This window comes from Hibiscus syriacus, unplaced genomic scaffold, assembly GCF_006381635.1.
Source record: "Hibiscus syriacus cultivar Baekdansim isolate YM2019G1 unplaced genomic scaffold, ASM638163v2 tig00110954_pilon, whole genome shotgun sequence".
NCBI lineage: Eukaryota > Viridiplantae > Streptophyta > Magnoliopsida > Malvales > Malvaceae > Hibiscus > Hibiscus syriacus.
In genome coordinates, this window is record NW_024062931.1 from 926,578 (window position 1) to 952,233 (window position 25,656).

The 25,656-nt window shown below is 33.2% G+C and overlaps 2 pseudogenes; both read right to left on the reverse strand.

The window, feature by feature from the left end:
- Positions 1 to 1,002: 1,002 nt before the first annotated feature.
- Positions 1,003 to 19,181, reverse strand: LOC120148223 (annotated as a pseudogene).
- A 997-nt stretch (positions 19,182 to 20,178) lies between these two features.
- On the reverse strand, positions 20,179 to 23,850 carry LOC120148222 (annotated as a pseudogene).
- Between the last annotated feature and the right edge of the window lie 1,806 nt (positions 23,851 to 25,656).

Below are 25,656 nucleotides of genomic sequence, written 5' to 3' on the forward strand. Positions count from 1 at the left end.
TTGGTATTCTCTGGCTAAAGAAATTATTTAACTATATATAAAAAAAATTATTTTGATGTGCCTCAGGTTCCTTACTCTCAGGGACCGCCCATAACCCGTTGCGGAGCCACCGCTCAGTGAAGATGGACACATGCGTATATTAAAATTAAAATTTGTTCGATTAATTATTTATTTTATTAATAGCTCCCATTTAGTAATTTTTTATGCCCAATTTGAAAAAATGAATTTTATTTGATTATTTATTTATTTTATGAACGATATCTAACATAAAATTTTATTTATATTTATTTTATTTAAAAAATTATATTATTAATATATATATATATATATATTCACCTTAAAAATATATTTTTACCGTGCAGTTTCTCTATCTCAATAATTATTGATCAATTTTCACTGTAATATCAATCACTTTGATGGAATCTTTTGCATTGTGGATAGGAGGCTCGATTTTCAAAGTCACCTCGTCCCCCATAAGAATATCAACTTTATCAAAGAGAAAATATAAAACAAACTAAGAGTAAACCTTTACAAGATGATATGTTGGTTACTTTCACACACATCCAAAAATATTAGACTAAAAAATTACAATGAAATACAAGTAATGGTCAATGTGAAAGAAAGAAAGAAATTGAGTACAAATTGGAATTTTATAGCTCTTAAATGTTTGGATTGGCTTTCTTGATTTTGCTGGGTTGTCTCAATATTTTTTTTACATGTTCTCAAGTTTTTTAACAGTTTAAAGTTGTTGGAGGGAATTTGAGGCTGTTAACCGTTAAGAGCCATTAATTTATATATTTTTCTTAAAAGATTTGAGTTTATACATACATTATTAACAATTTGTTTTAAGAATATCAACTATATCAAAGAGGAAAATATACGTCTGGGAAAAAAACAAGCAATTATCTTTAATATTACTCCACGAAAGTGCTGCAACACAGCGACTTATAGTAATAACTCATTATTATGCCACCTGCTGCATGCAGTAAGTTTCACTCCCCCTTTTCCCTGGAAGGAAAATTCTTCCATTGCCGATGGCATTGCGCAAAATCAATCATATACTCGCTGTCTTCTTCCCTTTTTGTTCACATCATTCATCAACTCAATAAATAAAACAACAAAAGCACTCATTGAAACTAACAACACGTCAATTACTGTTAAGCTTGGAGCAGGGCAGGCTTCACCTTGTTGTTCCACAATTCCTTGTACCATTGAGCATCACTGCCGATTCTCCTGGTTTCCACCAAAACCAGCTCATCGGTTAACCGGTAAACTTGGACTGCCATCCCGGAATTCCCGTCTGTTCCCTCCAATTCGATGCCCCATTCTTTATCCCTCTTCACCCTCAATCTCTCGCCCTTGCCTACTTCCTTCACTTTCTCCACCAATTTCTCTGGTGCTTCTTTTAATACAAAGCGTTCGCCATAATCGTACGACCCATCCAACAGTCCCGACAGATCCAAACCTGATGAGAAAGATATCAAATCGAATGCATTCAATTCCAAGCTTTTGACATGAGATTCATGCTTGATTTGTTCCTCATGAAGCCCGGGTTCTTTGTAGCCCTTCCTGAACCATGGATTCTTAAGGATCTCGTCGATGGTGATCCTCGTCTCGGGATTCGTATCCAGAAGCTGAGACAGGAAGTGTTTCGTATCGGTGGACATCCATTTAGGACACTTGAACTCACCTTTGTAGATCTTCTTGTACATAACCATGAGATTGGGATCGTTAAAAGGCAAGTAACCGACGTGCAGCACGAAGAGGATGACGCCACAACACCAGACGTCCAACTTCGCTCCATCGTACCCCTTCTTTGCCAAAAGCTCCGGCGCTACGTAAGCAGGGGTCCCGCACAAGGTGTGAAGCATGCCGTCGGCTCGGATCTGATCGGTTACGGCGCTGAGACCGAAATCCGATACCTTTAAGTTTCCGTTTTCGTCGACGAGGAGGTTTTCAAGTTTCAAATCACGGTGGAATATGCCGCGGGAGTTACAGTACCCGACTGCGGAGATGAGTTGCTGGAAATACTTACGGCTGAGATCCTCGTTAAACCTCCCTTTAGCGACCTTGGCGAACATTTCTCCACCTTTGACGAACTCCATGACGACATAGATCTTGGTTTTGGTGGCCAAGACCTCGAAGAGCTTGACGATATTAGGGTGGTTCAAGCGACTCATGATGGAGATCTCGCGTTTGATGTTGGCACCAAGTTCGGGCTGGAGAGCCTTTTCTTGTTGATGACCTTGATGGCGACGCTGAGGCCGGTGCGGACGTTTCTGGCATGATAAACCTTGGCGAAGGCGCCGCAACCGAGGAGCCTGCCTATCTCGTATTTTCCGAAGAGGGCATTTTCAGCGACATGTTCAATCTCTGGCATAGGTGGTGGAGCCAGAGATCGAACCCAAACGGCGCAATGATTCAGCAGAAAACTAAAATTGGAAGAAAAGGAGAATTTGGTAGAGAGGCTTATATGAAGAATTGGAGTTTTTAGTTGGCAGGGTTTGTATGGTATTACGATTCTAATTTTCAACGGAGAAGATATACATAATGCAAACGATAGCGAGTGCGTTTTTGAATTCTCGATGGAAGTTTCGGACGGCGGAACAGTGTTTAACATTAACACGGTTTCTCTTTTGCCATGTTTTTTGAATTAATAATAAAATATGTACAACGTGGCTAGTATTATTGGGGCCAAGCTGACTGCCTGGTGAATGTCAACTTGTTCCAACTATTTTCGTAATGTTTTTAGGCTTAATTACAAAAAGTAGGTAAACTATATTCTTTTTATTTAGGTTAATTACGTTAGATTTGATTATAAAATAAGTGTTTAAAATTTTAAGGATAATACACACATACTCATTAAATTTATTCTCTCACATATTTTGTTCATCATATTTTAAAGTTTTTAATTTACTTACTAACTTTACACATTAGATTTTTATCACTCTTTTAACATCTGGATGATGTGACTTATTTATTAGTATATAATGATAATATGTATTTTTTATTATTTTTTAATTATGATGTGTAATATTTAAAATAAAATAAATAAAATTCTTAAATTTTACTAATAAACCTTAATCCCAAATTACTACCCACCCTCATCCGGCGATTTTTTCAAAAAATCACATTTTCCTTAAATATTTACCTGTCAGACACCCTTTTAAATATATTTCCCGATCTATCACACTTTCCAGAAAGGCGCGACCCATACACCGCTCCTTACGTCACGTGTTGAAAGGCACGGCCCATACACTGCGCCTTATGCCACGTTTAAAAACTAGGTGTTAGTTTCGTAATTTTTTAAAAAAATGTCAAATATGTAATTAATTTTTGTTAGGGTGATTTTTGTGTAAAAACGTCAATTTATTTATTTATTTTTTATGTGTGCAAAAAAATCTCTGCATAAAAATATTTAAATATTCTTTTACAAATTATTTTATAACTCTACAAATTTTGATTTTTGCATGAAATTACACAATACGTATAATTTAGTGTAGGAAAACTTTGAGTGTAAGTAATTTAAAATATAAATAATTTTATAAAAGTTTTGTAACTAGTATTTATTTTACAATATGATGATGATGATAAGAAATATTCTATAATTTAAAAAATTATAAATTTAATATATTTTTGAAAAATTTATTGACTTTTAAAATTAATTGTTTAAAAATATAAAAATATAAAAATAAACTTTTAATTACAATTGAGGGATCAAATGAATTATTATTTATGAATTATTTTTAACAACAGTTAATAATGTTTATTCATTTTAATAAAATTAGAATTTAATATTTATTTTATATATCTAAAAATTAATATTAGAAATAATATTTTAAATATATAGGTGATATTTTTTAGTTTTATATTCTTTTTTTATTGATTTTTTTTTACAAGTTTAGAGAGTAACACAAAAGAAAGGAAAATCTTTAGATTTTTATGTATGTATTTATACTTTTCTTTTAGAAACATTTTACCATAACTTTTCTTAATTAATTTGAATAATAGTAGAATAAATGATTAATTTGAATTATAACTATATTTAAAATAAATAAATACAATAAAAAAAAGAATTAAAAGTGAATAAATTTAATAAAAAAATAATGTAAAGCTAAAAAAATCAATTATTTTAATATTTTTTATATTTTTAAACAATTAATTTTAAAAGTCAATAAATTTTTAAAAAATATATGAAATTTATAATTTTTTAAATTATAAAATATTTCTTATCATCATCATCATCATTTTGTAAAATAAATACTAGTTATAAACTTTTATAAAATTATTCATGTTTTAAATTACTTACCCTCAAAGTTTTTCTATACTAGATTATACGTATTGTGTAATTTTATACAAAAATTAAAATTTGTCGATATATAAAATATTTTGCAAAAAAATATTTAATGATTTTGATGTAGAATTTTTTTTCACACACAAAAATAAATAAATAAAATTACGTTTTTACACAAAAATTACCCTAATAGAAATTAATTACATATTAAACACCATCTTAAAAATATTTACAAAATTACTTCTAAATTTTTACCTCTATATCAGCATAATACGTGGTTTATGGCGCATCTTTCTACAAAATGTGTTAGTTTATACACAAAGGTATTAGTTCGGAAAATATATTTGAAAGAGTGTCTAACAGGTAAATATATAATGAAAATGTGATTTTTGGGGGAAAATCGCCCCCTTACCCTCCCACTCCTACTTCGACGATGAATCATTCTCTATACTCGGCCATTCTAGGGTCCTCTGAAGTAAATGTATCATCGTGAAGATCAATTCCTTGGTAAAATTTGCCGACGACCTCGACGATTTCAACTGAAAAGCCCTCGAAATTTTGTGTTGATCAATCGCCCCTCGAAATTTCGTGATATCCTCCATTGATTTGTCGTTGCCGGCCTCCGAGCAAAGCCCGCAAAGCCATCACCTCTCGAATTTCTCTCTCACGCTAGTAATGTAAGTCGTCATGCATTCCTCGATTCACGACCGCCATTGAATTCCAACTGCAAAAGCTTAAATGTTAACCCTGTCTCACCCATTCCGACCCATCAATTCATTTTCATCCACCCTTCGACCACCGGTACTACTCCAACCCTCTATGTATGTTGTATCGTGCCTCACTTGATCTGTATTTGTGCATGTTGATGAGGGATTCGATTGTTATGGCTGGTGTTGGTGGCGCTGCCTTGCTTGTGTTTGAGACTTTAGAATTTGTTCTTTTTAATCGACTGATTTTGGATTTTTTGTTGATTTGTTTTCATTGAGGTAAGCTCCTAACAATCTATGGTTCCTGTGACAACAACCCATCTTCGACTTCATCACGGTCATCGTTGACAGTGTTGAAGGGGGAAAAGTTATTGACGGTGGGAGTGGGAGGGTAAGGGTGGAGTGGGTTGTAATTTGGGATAAGGGGAATTAATTATGATGTTTAAGAAATTAATTATTTATTTAATCCACGTGTAATTTACACTATTTTTCACAATTAAAAAATATTGTATCTAATCCATATTATAACGCCGTTAGATAGTTAACTGTACCGTAGGATAGTTAACGGTAGAGTGATAAAAAAATCTAATGTATAAAGTTCAGTGAACAAATTGCAAAAGCTGAAAGTATGGTGAGCGAAATAGGAGTGAGAGTAAATTCAGTGACTATTTTTTAATAATCTAAGTGTCTAACGTTATAAACATTATCACTTTAAGTGTTCGGACAATAAATGCAGTTATATTCTCTGTTAAATGACATGTATCACATTCTGATAATTTGAAAAAAAAATAAAAAATTATTCTATTTAAAAAAAAACTAATTATCTTAAATTATAAAAAACCACAAATCTCTAAAAATCCTACATCCCTATCTCTAATTCGTCGTTGTCATCCTTGCTGACCACGATCACTACCGCCAACGTAGTCACTTCCATCTTCCTAGTCATATGTCACCATGGTTGTCGTCGATCGGTCGTCGGGATCACATGGGATAGCTATTTTCAACTTAGGGTTCACGAGGTACAAACGTTGATTGGTCGCGAGTTCAAAGGGTTATTAATTGTAGGGGAGGTAAAGTCGGGTGGAGCTTTGTCGGGTGCAAATGACGACAGAGTACTTAGATTTAGGAGTTGAAATGAGGTTTTTCAAAGTTTTGGGGATATTTCAAAAAAAATATTTTTTTAATATAATTTGTAATCTTTTAATTTTAAATAAAAATTTTAAAATTACCAAAATGTGACACATGTTGCTTAATGGCAGATTTTAACGGCAGTTATGGTCTGAGCACTTAAAATGATAACGTTTGTCATGTTAGACACCTCGATGATTAAAAAAGAAGTTTGAGCACCTATTTGAAAAATTAATATAGTTTGGACACTTATTTTATAATTAAGCATTTACATTACAAAACTTAATTGCATTTAAATTAAGGGTAAATTATACCATTAACAACTCAATTATTTAGCCATTTCTCTTTTACCATCGATCTTTCAATTTTGACAATCAAACCACTAAACTATTTAATTGTTCTCAATCAAGCCAGTTGTCGTTACAATTTAACAGATTAGGTGATGTGACAGTTAAATATTTTGGTATAATTACACTATTCGATTGGAGCATTAAATTTGTTTTAATTTATTAAAAGTATTATTAAATTGAGAGAATATACAAATAATAGGGACCGAATATGCAATTATACTAAAATATTTAACTATCGCCTCACCTAATCTATTAAATTGTAAAGGCAAGTGTTAGGATTTTCGGAAGCTCGAATCGACAACCGGAATGGTTTGCAAAGAGGGGTCGGAACGGTTTTGGGTTTAGGGAGTAAGGAGATTGAAAGATAGAGATTTGCACAGCGATTTATAGTGGTTCGACTTTCTCAACCAAGTTTACGTCCACTACCTTAGCTCCTCACCAAGGATTTCCAACAAATTCAGTAATTTGTTCTTTCTTTTGAGGACAAAGATATAACCTTACAATCCCTAGTTTTTCCGAGCTAAACTAACCTTTCCCTAGCTTTTATACAGGATAAGCTAGAACCTTTCCCATTACAAAAGGATAAAAGAAGTAAACAAATAAACCTCTCAAAGGTAAGTGTTTACAAGATTGAGCTCACAGAAACAAATATTTACAAGAGAAAGATGAAATAATAATGAAAAAACTCTTCTCTTGTGTTTGATTGCTTGGATAGTGTTCTCATACTTCTTCAAGTGTCCTTAGCTTGTATTTATAGCTTGGAATGTGTTTGATGTTGTATATAGCCGTTGGGGATGTTTTGGAGCCGCTTGGGGATGATTTTTCTACTCAAAAAGGCTGCCCATAACATGGTGCATCGGTGCATTATCATGGTGCATCGATACCCCTTCATTAAATTCAAATAAAATAGTCGTTACTAGCCGTTGTAGCCTTGATAAATGGATGCATGGCAGGATGCATCGATGCACTAAGTGCATTCGATGTTTGAGTGTATGGATGCATTGCATGATGCATCGATGCATTAGTGCAGGTGCATGGATGCACTTTGACACCCTTTAGCATTTTGGCTCAAATCCGATTTTAAAGGAATTTGAATTATTTTTGAAACCTTTTAAAACTTTGAATAAATTTAATTAAGTCCAAAAATATTTTGTAAATTCAATTCAAGTCCAAAAACATTTTGCCTTAAATTGTTATATCAAAACATAGTTCAACAATCTCCCCTTTTTTGATATAACAAAACATTTGAAAATTTGTTTTTGGCAAAACTCCCCCTTAATAAAATGTTTAATGAAAAAGATACTAATTGTTGGAAAATATATGAAAATGTTAAGCCCCCCTTTTCATTAAGAAATTGAATTTTTCAAACCAAACTTCTCCCCCTTTTTGTTATATCAAAAATAATTCAATATTTGAAGTTCAAAATAACTTTGGAGAGTAAGTAGTAAATTTGACATTTAAAAATCATTTGAAAAATCAAAACTCCCCCTCAATAAATGCATTCCAAATAAAATTATGCTTTAAGAACTTGACACTTAAACAAAATTGAATTTCAACAAAGAATAACAAACATGTTAGTAGTACATGAAATTCAATGTATCCAAGTCTAAAATACTCTATGCAATACCAAATGTTGAAATTGATATTAATACCAATTGTTTAAAATTAAGTGCATTTGCATAAAGTTTCCAAAATGTTATGCATTTGAAAATTTGATATCAATTGTTAGAGAGATATCATTTTCATTTAAACCATATGCATAAACATTTAAATTTAGGTCAAAAATTTTAAAAAATTTATAGAATCAAAACATTTGGAAAGTTGATATCAATTGTTAGAGAGATATAATTTGCATTAAAACCAATTTTGACCAAAATTTTATTATGATGAACTAAAAATTATAAAAAAAATCATTAAAACTTTAAAATGTTCATCATAAAACCTTTTTAACATACATGAGATTAAAACAATAACAAAACTCATGCATGCTTAAAATCAAATGAGCAACCAAATAACTAAAAAATTATAAACATTAAGCTTAGAGGTTACCCATTCCTTTTCATGTGGCTAGAGCATCTTGAATATCATCATTTCATCACAATTGCTTCCACACACCTACAAGAGACATTTAAGTAGATTTTGGTATCCAAATTGCTTTGGATCCTTGAACGTTAGTTACAATGCCCATGTTTCTTTCGGAACCCTACTTGTTTAATTTTAAAACGTTTTCCTTTCTTCAAAGGACAAGTATGTTCCTTATGACCATGATAATGACAATGTGAGCATATTGTCATTATTGAACTAAATGAATTATTTAAAATGATTTCTTTTTCTTTTGTTAAGCATTCAAGCTTAACTTTTAAATCAAGATGTTCTTTTTTCAAAACTTTCAATTTTTATTTTTGAAAGCTCTAAATCCTTTTCAAAATTCATTTTGGCTTTCAAAATCTATTTTTGTTTTCAAAAGAAAATCGTTTTCAATTTTAAATTTGAAATTATTTTCTTATATTTGGAGTTCATGGTCTCAAACTCCGAATATAACATATTAAAAGCATCTTGTAACTCATCAAACGTATATGAATTAAATTCATTTGAGTTAGAAGATACCTCGGGCTCTTCACGAGCCATTAGAGACACCACTTTTGTTGGTTATTCTTTCTTGTTTCCATGGATTTCCTCAAGCTTATTCCAAAGCTCCTTGGCACTTGAACATGAAGAAAACCCTTCATAGATTTCATGACCAAATGCACAAAACAACATGTGCATGACCTTGGCATTAAGTTGAGCTTTCTTCCATTCTTTGCCACTCCTCTTTTTCTCATTCTTCTTTGGAGAAGAGTAGCCGTTCTCGATTATCTCCCATGCATCAAGATCATTGGATTGGATGAATACCTTGATTAATTTCTTCCAATGATGATAGTTGACTCCATTGAAGTATGGAGGCTTGTCCGTTGGTAGGGAGTCTTCCATGTGGAACGAGCCGGAGGTGGAAGCCATCTTCTCGGTTGTGTCGGGAATTGGTAGAGCCTCTTCGAGGATCGTCTCAAGGTGGTTAAACCTTCTTAACGAGTTAGGCTCTGATACCAATTGTTAGGATTTTCGGAAGCTCGAATCGACAACCAGAATGGTTTGTAAAGAGGGGTCGGAGCGGTTTTGTGTTTAGGGAGTAAGGAGATTGAAAGATAGAGAATTGCACAGCGATTTATAGTGGTTCGACTTTCTCGACCAAAGTATACGTCCACTACCTTAGCTCCTCACCAAGGATTTTCCAACAAATTCACTAATTTGTTCTTTCTTTTGAGGACAAAGAGATAACCTTACAACTCCCTAGTTTTTCCGGGCTAAACTAGAACCTTTCCCCTTTACAAAAGGATAAAAGAAGTAAACAAATAAACCTCTCAAAGGTAGGTGTTTACAAGATTGAGCTCACAAGAACAAAATATTTACAAGAGAAAGATGAAATAAGAATGAAAAACTCTTCTCTTGTGTTTGATTGCTTGGATAGTTGTTCTCATACTTCTTCAAGTGTCCTTAGCTTGTATTTATAGCTTGGAATGTGTTTGATGTTGTATATAGCCGTGGGGATGTTTGGAGCCGTTTGGGGATGATTTTTCTACTCAAAAAGGCTGCCCATAACATGGTGCATCGGTGCACTATCATGGTGCATCGATACCCCTTCATTAAATTCAAATAAATTAGCCGTTACTAGCCGTTGCAGCCTTGATGCATGGATGCATGGCAGGATGCATCGATGCATGGCATGATGCATCGATGCACTAAGTGCATTCGATGTTTGAGTGCATGGATGCATTGCATGATGCATCGATGCATTAGTGCAGGTGCATGGATGCACTGCAGGGATGCATGGATGTACTTTGACACCTTTAACATTTTGGCTCAAATCCGATTTAATGGACTTTGAATTATTTTGAAACCTTTAAAACTTTGAATAAATTTAATTAAGTCCAAAAATATTTTGTAAATTCAATTCAAGTCCAAAAACATTTTGCCTTAAATTGTTATATCAAAACATAGTTCAACAGCAAGTGGCTCAATCGAGAACAATTAAATAGTTTAGTGGTCTGATTGACAAAATTAAAATATCCGTGGTAAAAGTAAAAGAGCTAAATAGTTGAGTGGTCAATGATATAATTTACCCTTAAATTAATAATAATTTAAGTTTCTCTAAATTTATAACAAATTTATACAAGTGCATAATAATTTTAATATTTCAGATTTAAAATAAAGTTTGATTTCTCTAACTATGCAACCAGTTAATTTAAGTTTATAGTAAATTATTATTTAATTAAATGTGTGTTTTCAATCGTCATCTTTCATGTGAAATAAGATATTTCTTAAATTTATTGATTGAACTTAAATGTGCGTCCTGTCGAATGTGTATTATAGAGGACAAAGATGAGTAAACGACTGAACATATTTATTTTGTGTTTGGAAATCTTTTTTTTTTCCTTTTTGGATCATGCAGACAAAACCACAAGCGTAGCACACACTCATGCAGACTTGGCCTCGATCAACTAATTGAACCACCTGAGGAGGAGGACTGTTATAGACGGCCACCCCTTTCGGACAGCCTCTGGCTTATCAGCAACCGTGTTAGCCTCTCGATTAACATGGCTAATCTTCGTTTCCCAATCTCTATTTAAAAGCTCCAGAATCAATCACACTTACAATAAATATTAACTTTTAGAAAAATTAATGACCGTGTTTCCATCTCAGTTTACTCATTTAATTGCCTGATTTGGTGTCATTAATAATTGAATTTTATTGCTTTTTCTTACTTTCAATCCGATGGTCCATTTTTGCTGGTTTCCATATGTTCCCACATATAAATTCCATATAATTTCCCCCCTTACTTTTAGCTTCATATTACAAACTTTTTTAATTATTTTTTAATAGAAACTTTTTTAATTAATTAATTAATCAACAGTAAATCAAACCAGCCTGCAATGCATCATGCTAGAAAATAATTTCTGAAAAATGAAAATAAAAATAAGTGAAAATATAAAAACATAAAAAATATGTTTTCACTATTTTCACTAAAGTTGTTTTGAAAAATAAGGAAGCATGATATATATAGATTTTTAACTTAACTTATACACATTTAAATCATTCTAATCATGGACGGGCGTAAGAATTTGTGTAGGGGGTGAGAGATTATAAAATCTCAACGGGTGCAAAATTAAATAATTCATATAAAATATAAAGAAAATATCTAAAATATAAGGGATTTTGAAATTTTTAGGGCACCCACTCGGTTCATCCCTAATTCTAACAATAATTTTTTGATTTAATGGTATATGAAACTCTCAAACTTTTGTAAAAATCAACATTGTCCCTAAACTTTTTTTACTCTCAACATGGTCCTTAAATTAAACTTTTTAATAATTTATTTTTTATTTTTTTATATTTAATGTATCAAATATCTTATAATTGTTTATATTTTATATTTTTAATTTAAATAAATTTTTATTTTATTTAAAAATTAAATAAGTCATTAAACTTTCTAAAATAATCAATTAAGTCAATCTACCAAAACATCGTCTATCGAGTACTGCAATAACAGTATCGTGAACTGTCACATCAATTTTGTATATTGTCGTGTAAATTTGTGAACTGTCATGTAAGTATTGTGATGATCAACATTTGATTTTGTTGTTCAAAGGGTTAGATTAATTTTTTTCCAAGTTTAAGGATCATATTTAGTGAAAAAAATGTTCAGGGACTACACTAATTAATTTTTTCTAGAAGTTTGAGGGTCTTAATTATCACTAAACATATTTTTTATGTTAATGACAATTTTGTGTGTTCTTGCTTATAACAATATTTTACGTATTTCTTAAACTTAATTAATCTCCAATATGCATTAACATTATATTCTTATTATAAACTAAAATAAATTTTATTCTATGGACTTTCTTATCAACTTTATTGTTTTTATTGTTTTATATTTGCATAATTCACATGTTAAATTTGTGTAATGATTTTTTAATAATTATAGTTTAATTTAATTATTTAACAACTATTTGTTTAGTTCTATTTTAAAAAATTAGATACCAAATACATTTTATTGTTTTAATTTTGGATTCATTTTTTTATTTATATTAACCAAACATGTTTTCTAATTTTCAAAAAATTAAAAATAAAACTATTTTCGGAAAAGAAAAACATAAAATGAAAATAGAGAATATTTTTTATAACCAAACGAACCCTAAATTTTTTAAAGAAGATCAAAGATTTTAATTTTGACGTTATAAATAAAATAGTTTAAATTAAAAAGATGATTTAATAATGAATTTGTCAATGGATCAATGTCTAATGATTATAATAAATTTTACTTTATATAACAATAATTTTTATATTTATTTTATTTTAGAATCTTTACCAAAAAAAATTTCATTTTTTTAAAAGTGAGTAATTCCTCATATGAGTTGTTATTTGTTAATTTTTTAAATGCTACAATTATTTATAAATAAATTTAAAGTGAAAGAAACAATTTCATCACAGTAAAACCAGGGCACCAGCAAAAGTCTCTGTCTCTGACTCTCCATCGTTCTCCATCATCACATGAACTAGCACTGCTCACATATTTATATGACCAAACAAAAAATTATGAGCATCACGGCATGTACAACTTATTCCCACATTTACACCTCCATGCTTGTGGATAATACTCTGCGGTGACCGGCGTTCCGGGTGACACCGACACGTGAACAGGTTTGCATGGCGTGCAGTTGCCGCATTTGGATACACACCGTGGCGGGGATGATCCCGGGCCACTTAAAAATCTCCTGTCCAAGCTTAAAGGGCGTGCTTCGATGTCAACAGGTACGTGCACTTCATTCTTCTGGCCAATTTCCTGTCACAACTCAAACCAAGTTAGTTTATAGTTTACTACTTATAAACACTAAAATTAAGTAGAGAATAATCCGAGTGATTATAAAATAGTATCTTTTTAAAAAATTCAATCTATTGATAATGTAAATACATCATGCAAAAACAGGCATACAGTTTCTCAAACCTGAATCTTAGAGAACAACATTCCCTTTTAAGATAGTAATTCCGTAAAGAATCTCATTTCTTATGTGCAATTTTATCCCTCTAACAATGGTGTCTAGATCTATTGGCCTCGGACGATTATGGTATAAGGTCAGAGAAACAAATGTTATAGGAGCAGGAGACAGATCATAAAGGATGCAGGGAACCGACTCACCTGAGAACAAATATCATCCGCAGCTTGAGCAAAGAGCAGAAATCTGCTGTCTGCAGTAAAAAGAATGGAGTGTTATGATACATAATGATCTGTAGTATAGCAAGCTGAGTTGAGATAGCAGTAGAAAGAGTTTTCGGAAAAGTGACGTTTGGTTGGCATGAATCCCTTGGAATTGGTGGGAATTGGAATCTAATTTCACCACTTTCCCATGTTTGGTTCAAGTTTTCCAAGGTAATTGGAATCCCTCATGGCTTCAACTTTCTATTAAATGAGGGAAAGTGAATTACATCCAAGAATGGATGGAATTCAATTCCCTTGTTGGAGGGAATTGAAATTTGACTATACTACCCTCATCAATTTTTTGGTAACTTATTCATATATTGAATAAAAATATTTTTTTATTATTTCGGGTCGGGTTTCTAATTCATATATTCGGGTCGGGTCGGGTGAAACTTTATTTTGGACGGGTCGGTTTTTTTAAGTGTGATATTCGGGTCGGGTCGAGTTCGGGTTTAGGGTGAAAAATACCCGACCCGAAAATATATATAATTTTACCTTACATATTTAGGAATAATTACAATAATACCCCTCTATATATAATTTTTTTCAATTAAGTCACTGTTTTTATTGAATAAAAATATTTTTTTATTCGGGTCGGGTCGGGTGAAACTTTATTTGTTCGGGTCGGGTTTTTTTAAGTGTGATATTCGGGTCGGGTCGGGGTCGGGTTTAGGGTGAAAAAACCGGACCGACCCAAAAAAAATATATAATTTTATCTTATATATTTAGGAATAATTACAATAATACCCCTCTATATATAATTTTTTTCAATTAAGTCAATGTTTTTATTGAATAAAAATATTTTTTTTATTATTTCGTGTCGTGTCAGGTCGGGTTTCTAATTCATATATTGAATAAAAATAGTTTTTGGTATATTTTTTGGTAACTAATTAACATACTCCGATTGGAATGTATCAAAATATTGCTCTATCTTTTGGTAACTTATTAACATATTTTGATTGCGATGATTTTAACTTATGATGTTTATTAGCATGATTTTTATAATTTATTGAAATGAATAATCAATCAATAAAATGAAAATTTAATATTTTTAATTTTTTTTATAATATATTACTACATGTAAGTTGTAAAACAAACTAAAATAAAGCAAAAAAAACAATAAGGGCAATTCTGTCATATTACATTATTGAAATCAAATTCATCTGACATGTCTGCGAACCAAGCAACATATGGAATTGGATTCCAATTCAATTTCCAGCTAACCAAACAGAATATGGAATTAAATTCCAATTCCCTCAGAAACATTCCAGCGAACCAAACGTCACCTAAGGAGGTGTTTGGTTCAAGGAATGTGGGATTCCCATGGGATGGGAATCCCACATTCCCATGTTTGGTTGGCTGGGAATCTCATTCCCGGTAATGTTTTATTACCAATAGTAGATTTTTTTGGGGTATATTACCGGGAATGTCATTATCTCCCTTCCCTTAGGTATTGTAACATTACCGGCGTTTTGGACTAAAATGCCCTTAAATTTTTATTTTTTTTCAAAAATATCCTTCTTCTGTCATTGAATAATAAAAATTCTACGAAGGTTAAATTACAAATTTATCCTTAAATTATTTTAGATTTACAAAAAAAGTCTATAATTAAAATTTTATATGAAGTTTAGGGGTTAAATTTTTTTTACCCTTTCATTAAACATTTTTTATATTTTAAATTTTGTAAAAAAATTATATAAATATTATGAATTTAATTTTCTAAAGAAAATATATAAATATTTTACAATTTGTAATATTATACAAATATATAATAAGGACAATTTGGTCAAATATACATTCCAATAATCTTTTATTCCTTTGACCAAACACGGTAATCTTACATTCCTGCTAAACCAACCAAACACAAAATACAACATTCCCAGCAATCCTATTCCCTGGTAATCTTTTATTCCCACTGGTAATCTTACATTCCGTGAACCAAACGCACCTGTTTGTTTCACGGAATATAGTTTTTCGAAAAATGAAATCTGGAAAATGTTTTACAGAAATGTAAATCATTTTCCAGAAAACATTTTCGAGTGTTTGAATGGTACATTGTAAAATGTTTTACACTGTTTGGTTAATTTTTCTGAAAACAGTTTTCAGAATATGTTTCTAATAAAGAAACATACATATTCGAAATGTTTTTATTCTGTATTAGTTTTAAAGGTTCATTTTATTTTTTATATAATTATATTTTATAAAAATCTGTATTTTTATAAGTACTGCAAACTAAATTTGTAGATAATATAATAATTTATGTCGATTAGTTTTTATAATCGTGGAGTCTTGTATTTGAGCTACTAATGAGATGCAAGCAGTACTCATGGAACAATCAAATCAAATCAATATGGGAACCATGTTTTTCAGCAATATGCAGAGCAAAACCAACCAAATAATAATAACAATAATAAATCAAACATTCTCAAGACTCGAATAAAACTTTCGCAAGACAAAAAGCAGATAACATTCATCAACCTTTAGCCGAACAAGTCTTCGGGCCCATTGATTTCCTAACCACAAAATAAATAACACACAATTAGCAGATACTTCAATACTTTTTTTTATTTTATTTTGCAGTAGTGAAAACCAATAATAATGTTAATTTATTATGCAGTAGAAAAATCTAAAAAAACAATAATAATAATTATTTATTCTGCAATAGGAAAATCCATTAATAAAGTTTTAGAAAGTATGTGGTTGTTTATGCATTTGTTTACCAAGCCAATAAGCCATTATCATAAAAAATGTGAACCAGTAATTATACTCTAAAAGTCTACCTATGGCACTTATAAATCAGTAGTAATTCTACTCCACATTCCTATGCTTAAAAGCAAGATAGGTAGTTTATCTTTAAAACCTCAGATATACTTCTGTTAATAAAAGGAGATAGGATTGAAAGACAAATTCTAAAAGCAAATAAGAGTTCATTTCATACCTGAACTTTTCCTTCGTAAGAAATAAGAGTGCCGCCCTTCACATCAGCTAAGGTTTTGGGTGTCACCTACAAAAAACAAGCAATGTAGCAATAATCACAAAGCTAGTAGAACAGATTATAGTTCTCTTGCTGTACCTCCATACAGTATTCATTCTTATTTTGGATAAAATGATTCAAGATTTCTAGAACCCCTGTCAAGGACTAACATTGTCAGAAAGAAAGAAAAAAGTTGAGATTCATGTCTTATGAGTGTGTGCGTGACTAATAACTAACAAGCTGAATTCATTGGAAACCAAAATGAGGATACTCAAGTCAACTATAGCACCCAAGTTGCCTGAGTTGGCAACAAACACATACTCCTTGCCCTGTACGAACAATGAAACACAAATATGTTACCAGAAAGAATTTATGCCTATGCACCAAATGTTTTGGAAAAAAATCACATTGCATTGCAGCCATAACCTCTGATAAGAAAGTATCAAGCTTGCCACTGTTCATTAGAGATTGGAACACGTCACCATGACCAGGAGGATACCTTCATCCATAAAAGAACAGCTCTAGTAAAGAGATTACCATTGAACAAGAAACTCAAAATGAAACCTGTTCAATGCAATAAGTGAAGAAAAATCAAAAGTGAGTGTTATGAACATTATGCTTCATTATGAACATTATAGAAAATATAGAAGAGGCTGAGAAGCAGTCCAATAATTTCATCCACCACTCCAGCATAAAGAATCCAGGGAAAACCTTATACTTCATTTTCTAAAACTATGACACTCTTCAATTATCCTGTGAATGCGTTTAACTAAGAAACATACATCATTTAACAAAATATATACGTAAATTCGTAGCTCAGTTTTGGAAACAACGAAGACAATAACACTTCTCTTATAAATGGGTTATGGCTCAGATATAACATCTATAAGACTATTCTGAAACTCTAAATATTAATGCCACATGACAGGGGCGGATGTACAGGGCTCCCTAGGGGAGCCATTGCACACCCATTATTTTTAGAAAAGTGTTAAATTTAGTTTAATTTGTTAATAGGAATAGAAAAAAATAAGAAAATTTGCATACCAAAATTTTTTTAGAATAGGGTATTAAAATTTTAGACCCCTATTTTTTAATTTCTAGATCCGCCACTGCCACATGAACTCCCCATACTTTCTTACTAACCGCTTTACATCTATGATACATCCATCCCTTTTTAAAACCACTTCAAAGCTTCAAAACCTTACAATGTTCTTACAAGTTGGGAAGCAAATAGTAATTCAGATGAAGCTAAGCAGCTCAAAAATAGTAATCACAACCGATAATGGAGGTATATAAATGAGAGAAGTGGATGAAAGAAAAAGAATTCAGGCCCTTTAAATTATTGTTCGTCTCTAGCTGTGTTTAGCATTTAAGATTGCCATGCATCCTTACTGTAATGGAGGGAGTAGATTAAAAGGAGATAGAGCAACAAAGTTTACCATCCATCCTTTCCGGGCAGCACTTTGCAATGAAATGGAGTAAAATCTTCAGCCACCAGATGAGGATATTGGCTCTACGAATATCCAAGAAATGAGGGGAGAAATCAGAGAAAATATAATACAAGAAATGGATCTATGTTTTATGTCGTTGAGTCTAAATTGAATCTTGAGAAGGTGAAATTCAATTTCTAAACCTGATTAAAAATATGAACTTTAACGTTTGAATTGGAGTAATTTTCGACAATCTGCACTGAACAATAATTATATGAAAAATAGATCGAATGCTGATGACAAGAAAAATAAATCAGTTGAGGTGAAGGAAAAAGTTATATAAATGTAGAAATAAACCTTCATTGTGTCAACATGGGTATTGAATGAGTTCATCAGCACCAATGGAACGCTACATCCATATATATATATTCATAAAAAACTTTTGATTCATTTGTATTTGAAAAATTCCTCAATTAATCGAAATAAATATTTTAAATACTTAATTGAACAGTTAAAAAAACTATACGATGTGTCCCATATATATATATATATATATATATATATATATATATATGAGCCTTTCAGCAGTTTCGTCAGCTTAACTCAAAAACTACCCCAGCCGCCCTTTAACTAGGTCTTCCTTAGTGGACTTGGGCTTTGAGTTTGAGCCCCAACATTCGCATCTCAAGTATTACTAGTAGATAGATACATGTTATGTCTGATGGATCATTTGTCTCACATTTTTGCAGGGATGTATTGCCATCTGTGTTCTGTGGCAGCTTCTTGGACAATTCAAACAACTTATCCAAAAGAAGAATTCTGGAGTTAATGAATGGTTAACCTCGAACTTTTGCCTTCAAACTGATGGGAAGATCCGCTAACAACTTCGCACTAAACATATACTATTACCGTTCCCCAGCTGATGGACTGGAAATAATTACGAGACAAGCAATAATATAAAGGCTAAACAAAAACTATTAGCTTAGCTTTGACAGAATACTGAATAGAGAATAAAATAATATAGCAAGCTTCTATAAGGGGAGGTAAGCTACACAAAAAAATGGGGGTTTCAGGCGAGCAAAACTCGACAATATGTTCACGGAACGACATCCCTCTGCTCTCTCCCCGCTTCTCCGAGGTCCTTTCTGTGCCCACTTCAGCTCCGCTTGCTTCACCGTAGTTTGGGTACCTCCAACAGCATCCCATCTTTCGTGCTCTTTTTATGTACCTATCCAATCACTCATTAACATCAATGCCTTATTATTATCATTCTCTTCTGTGATATCATTTGCACATCCATACATAAATCCATGCATGCATTCTAGTGGCAATCTTGAATTGCGAAAGGAGAGGCGTGTGTAGTATGTATTTATTTGAATCCTTTTAGAGCATACTACAGCACTAGCAGCCTTTGGTTTTTCTTGCTTCTATTTGCTCTATGCCATAGGTAATACTTACCAGGGATGGATGGCGGAAGATGTAAATATAAGTAGTGCAGACGGGGCATATGTCGGAGTGAGGAATCTCTTCCCCTGACCGTCCCCATTGGCATTGACCGTTGTTGTTGTCCGTTTCCCAACCGTTAGTTTTTTTTTTGAATTCAAAGGGACTAGCCACCTCGAGATGATAAGTTCTATTATTTTTTGTACTTCTAAAATTCTGAAATTAATTTTATGAGGCTTGAGTTAAGACATTCTTTGGAGAAGATTATTATTCATGATTCAACTGTGAGTTTCTTTGGATGTTTTGCATTTATTACAAGCACAGGAAGAGTTAAGCACCCTCTTTTAGTTTTATATTATTGTTCTCTCATTTGTTCTCCTAGAAACACTGTAGTAAAGTTACGGATGGACTCTATAGACAAAATCTTCTCAGTTTTTATTTGATGAATAGTAGGTGAGCTGGTGCTGGTACTTCACTACAATTAATGGATTATGTTTGTCCTTTTATTGTTACTAGTGGAACTTCACAGAATCTGGTTCTATACAAAAGAGAATACACACACAACACAAAGTTCTTAACTTCATTTCATTGCCCAAATTTGGCATTACAACAAATCAGAAAGATCTTAAAGAATGATAAACAAGAACAAAAGAAGGAAAACCACCCCTAATTAAATTAACCAGAAAAATTCATCACACTACATTCTTTCTGACATGTTACACAACACCAACACCACTGCCGACTTTGAGAAGCCGTGCAAGCATGCATGGTTGGATGAGGAAACCCTTCTTTGCCCCCTTCTTAAAACCACAATGCAGCAGCGTTTCGACATTCACGGGGTCTGCGCATTTGAATCTTTTTACTTGTTCTCCTCGGAGGATGGCCGGTCTCTGAGTCTGATTGCCGGACTTCTTCGATCATTCTTACAACTTCATCCATGCTTGGTCGCATGTCCGGTACCTTTGCCACACATGCCATCGCAATTTGTAACATCTGGACCATTTCTTCTTCAATGTTTTGGAACCTCATCAACTCAACGTCAAACACCTCGGCCGTCCATTCCTCCCTCACTACGGATTGTACCCACCTTGGAAGATCAACCATGTCATCCCTTATAGGTGATTGCAGTGGTGCTTTCCCAGTTAACATCTCTAGGAGCAAGACACCAAAGCTGTATACATCTGATTTATGCGTATGCTTACGGGTTTCAATCACCTCGGGAGCACGATACCCCGCGGTCCGGGATGGAGTTGCGGGGACGTTCATAAGAGGGGTCAAACCCAAATCGGAGATGCACCCCTCGTGATCTTGACTGAGGAGAACATTTGAGGACTTGATGTTTCCATGAGTGAACTTTGGACCACCCATAGAATGGATGTGCAAATTCCTCTGGCAACTCCAAGGGAGATCTTTACTCTGGATTCCCAGTCTAATGAGTTTCTTCCACCTCCCCTGTCTCCTGTTATCAAAATGTTTGAGTTAATACATGCATCTTTTCCATAGGCATAAGTACTTCAGAATTTGCTTGAGACCGATGAAGTCACGAGGAAAGAAAGAAAGGAAAATATGTACCATGCAAAAGAGTGGATAAGCTACCACCCAGTATATAGTCATAAACCAAGAGCTTCTCATCCTTGGAGTAATAATAAGCACGGAGTGGGACAACATTCGGGTGCTGCCCGACTCTTCCTATAATCTCCATCTGCTGCTCGAAATCCTTCTTCCCCACAACCACTTCCTTCAACCTTTTCACTACCACTGTCGTCGATTCCTCCAGAACAGCCTTGTATGCTGTGCCATAACTACCCTTTCCCAGTACTTCAGCTGAAGCCCTTAATAAATCCTCGAGGTCGAAATTATAAGAACATCCTTCAAAGAAAACCAGCTTGTTTTTCTCAGGTTTTTGCACCCCACTCCCAAACTCTTCTTTTGGCTTCTCACTCCTAGCACCACTAGAAGCCTTCCACTTTAATACACCACTTCCACCATTATCTTTTTTCTTCAGAAAGCAGCATAAGATGATCAAGGCTAAAAGAAATAGTACTACAGACCCTCCAACTGCAATGGCAATGATAACTCCTAAGCTCAGTTTCTTTTTGGAGCTATGTTTTTGAGGAAGCACTGATGGGGGTGGAGAATGAGCAGGAGATGGTGATGGAGAGGGAGAGCAGGCTTGTAGAGGCGGACCACACAATAGGGGGTTTCCTGCAAAGGATGAATTAGGAAACCTTTGAAGGGATATTGGGATTGAACCACTAAGCTGGTTATAGCTTAAATTCAAAAGCTTGAGCCTAGTGAGGTTCAGATTAGGTATAGATCCAGAGAGATTGTTGTTCTGAAAGTTCAATCGAGTGAGCGATGTTAGGTTTTGTATTGTTTCCGGAATGTTGCCTGTAAAAGAATTGAATGAAAGATCCAATACCTTGAGTTGGAGGGAGAAGGAAGAAGGAATATCAGCAGTGAAGTTATTATGTTGAAGGAAGAGGTATTGGAGTGATGGAAGAGTGGTGATATCTGAAGGAAGATCACCATTAAAACGATTAAATCTGAGGCTGAGAGTCCTGAGGGCACTTAGTTTACCAAGAGTGTTGGATGGGATTTGGCCTATAAATCCAACAGCAGGGAGCCGGAGAGCAGACACACTAGAGTTATCCTGTGAGCAGGTGACGCCAATCCAGGATGTGCATATTGGGTTGGTTGAGCTCCAGTTAAGATTCCGACCATGCGGGACAGCAGCAAGAAATTCAAGGAGGGCTTGCTTATCAGAGCTGAGATCACCTATTATTAGAGGAAGAAAAATGGTTATGACGACAAGGGAAGAAAACAATGAACTCATGCAGAACTCCATTGGCTGTTGTGTGCTGTAGGGAATACGACAATGATTATGGCTATGAAAATGCAATATGTGCAGTCCCAACTGAATTCCTGTTCCAAATAAAAGACCAGCAAGCACATCAGGGGCTGTATAAAGCAGAACTCAAATCAATGCTTATAGAAAAGAATGATATGCTACACCATTCGGTTGCAAGAACGAAAACACAAGACAAGCACATAAACAATTTCAGGTATCTAGAGCAAAGTAAAATAAAGAGCCAAGACTACATCAGATGACCTATTAATTATCTGGTAGAAGTCAACACATCCTCAAAGTCATTGAAATTTATGCTCGGCAGCAGTTACTAAAATTCAAAGTAGCTAAGTAGCTATGCTTTTATATATCTCTTTCACAAGGCAGTTGCAGAAACTCTAAATAGTTTCTGTTATATCCATTTTGTGAGGGAAAAGTTCTCGGTAAGAATGTTCGTAGTCGGTATGCTCTTTGAGGCCAATGGTTGCTAAAATTCTAACTAGCTTCTGAAACAAGGGGAACAGGAAACATAAACTAGCAAACATATAATACAATCACTGAAAAGCTAGGCACTGTTATCCTACTAGCTCAAGCTTACTAGAGGACCTGGAAGACCAAAAAAAAGGGACAAAAGTTCAAATTCAAATCTGAAATGGAAAGAGGTTTTATAAACAGCTAGAGGGCAACATAAGTGTTTTTTCATTAACGAGCAGCAAAAGAAGAATATACTTGGGAAGAAGAAAAGCTATGCCCTTTCAGCGCAACAAATAAAAGAGAAATTGTATAGCTATATTGTGATATCTCCTTCAAGTGACAGTTTGTTCTTTCCCTTTTTTTTATAAGAGAAGGGAATGCTGAAAATTTTAGAGAGGTTGAGGAAGAGGATAGAGTAGTTAAACCACCTAAAGTAGCACTGCGCAAGAAAATAGGTGCGAAAAACGAAAATGGAAGCCACATTGAAACCCACAAAACAAGTGGTTTTCAACGAAAAATGAAAACTTTGATAGCATAGAAGAAGCCCACAATTTGTTGAATTACCATTCACTAAAGATATTTGAGTTGGTGTAAAAAAAGAAGAAGAAGAAGAACATTCCAGGGACTGAGCAGATCTACAAGCTTGATTACGAGAGGAAAAATCAATAATGAAACAAAAATTAACTTTTTTGTTTTAAAAAAGTGAACTTGAGAAGAAGAGAGGGAAGAATGAAACCTGGGGAGACAGCATCCAAATCCAAATGAGGACACAGCTTGGATTTTGGTGAAGGTGAAGGTGAAAGTGAGTCAGGGTTGAAAGGAAATAGTCCCAACAGTCACTCAGTGAGCCGCATATGCATTTGAAAAAGGGAACCAAAAGTAGGATTTCAACTACAGATCCTGAATTTGGAGCAACTGAAACCCGCAAACTCCAACTCAAAAGAGAAACTGACTGAGACTCGAGCAGCAGCTCTGCAGCAGCATCTTCATAAGTTACAAAAAAAGGAAGTCTGAACTCATTGAAACAGGAGAGTGCATTTAAGAGTTGAAAAAAACCCCCATAAAAGCCATAATTGGTTGTGTTTGCTGAACTTGTTGGGATCTAAAAATAAAATATTTGTATAACTGAAAGTAAAAAGTGAAAACAACCAAACCCAAACCAACCCATTGTCGATTTTATTTATTTATTTATTTTTGTTTGGTAATTGGTATTTACCGTATTTTGAAAGAGAGAGCTTCTCTAGGTTGAAAATGCAAAAGAAAACGCTTTAACATAAAGAAAAAGCTTTTTTTAACTACAGCCCAAGCTTCCTGTTCATACACAATCATCTCCTTTTTCCAACCCACACTGACCATTAATGAAGATTCACTTTTAAATTGCAAAACAAACGAGGCAAAGATGCAATCTCATACTCACATGTCAAGCAGAGATAAAATTATTCTATACCTTCCTGTAATGCTAACTATAAAAAATGAATGCAGCCCAGACATACATATGATGCCGACTGCTTCAATAAATACTAGTATACTACTCTCTCTCTCTCTCTCTCTCTCTCACACACACACACACACACAACATTCTCTTATTAACAGTATATTGAACACTTATTTGTTACCCTTATTTTTATCCACCACCACAATAGCTGTGTTCTGCTGAATGCTGATCACTCTTGCAGGACTAAAGATGAATATGGAGATAAATGTAAAATTTTATGTCATGGGTAAATTTATAAAATTGTAAAGAGAACGTATTTATAAAATTTCAAGAAAAACGAAAATAAATTATCGATGACTTAAAATTTTTAAAAAGGATGACAGGCATGCGAGAGGTCTTCAGTCAATCCTTATGATTTTGGATACGTGTGATATAATGAGGTTCTTTAAACTTTAAAGCTGTTATTATCATATGGAATGAAAAGGAAAAGGGTGCATTATTATAGTGACTTTATTTTTGTTTTTTGATTAAATATTATAGTGACTTTAGTTTTAGGGAATCGGCTCCTTAAGCTGGATGAGCATTTGAACAACTCTTGGTCCCTGACTTTATATATATAATATCATTCCATCTCAACTACTACTAATCAATTCATTTAGATGCTTCTTCGGTTCTAACCATGCAAAGTGGACAAATATGTACGTATAGACTTAATTCCATGCCTTAATTATAAGATCAAAAGATCCTTCTCCCATAACAACAAAACAAAAGCTAGAGTTATCAAGGGAAATAAATTATTATTTCTGCATGTTGGTGTAATTCTTTTAAACATATACAAGAATCGAATCTTGCATTAAAAAACAAAAACGTCATGAATGTTTATTACATTTTAATAATAGTTATTAAGCAAAAAAAATATTGATTAATAAAGATACTTAATATGTTATTTTTAATAATAATCTGATTCTTCTTCTTTTTCTATTTATTCCTATTACATTTTCTTCTTCAAACTACAAGTAGAAACAAATAAACTTTTTATGATCTAAACATTAAGAATCTAAAAATTAAGTGATCATTCAGGAGATTTACCCTTCATTGGAAGAAATCATATCAGATCACTTCAGATTGTCCTTTTTTACTCATCAGAATAAACCAAATTTTCGTGGTCAATGGGATTTAATCCACTAAATGATGAGTCAACTTAGTAGGTAATTTAAGCGACCCCGTTTGCTTTGCCACCGTAAAAGTAGTTTGCATTAAATATAGAGTATAATTCTGGGTA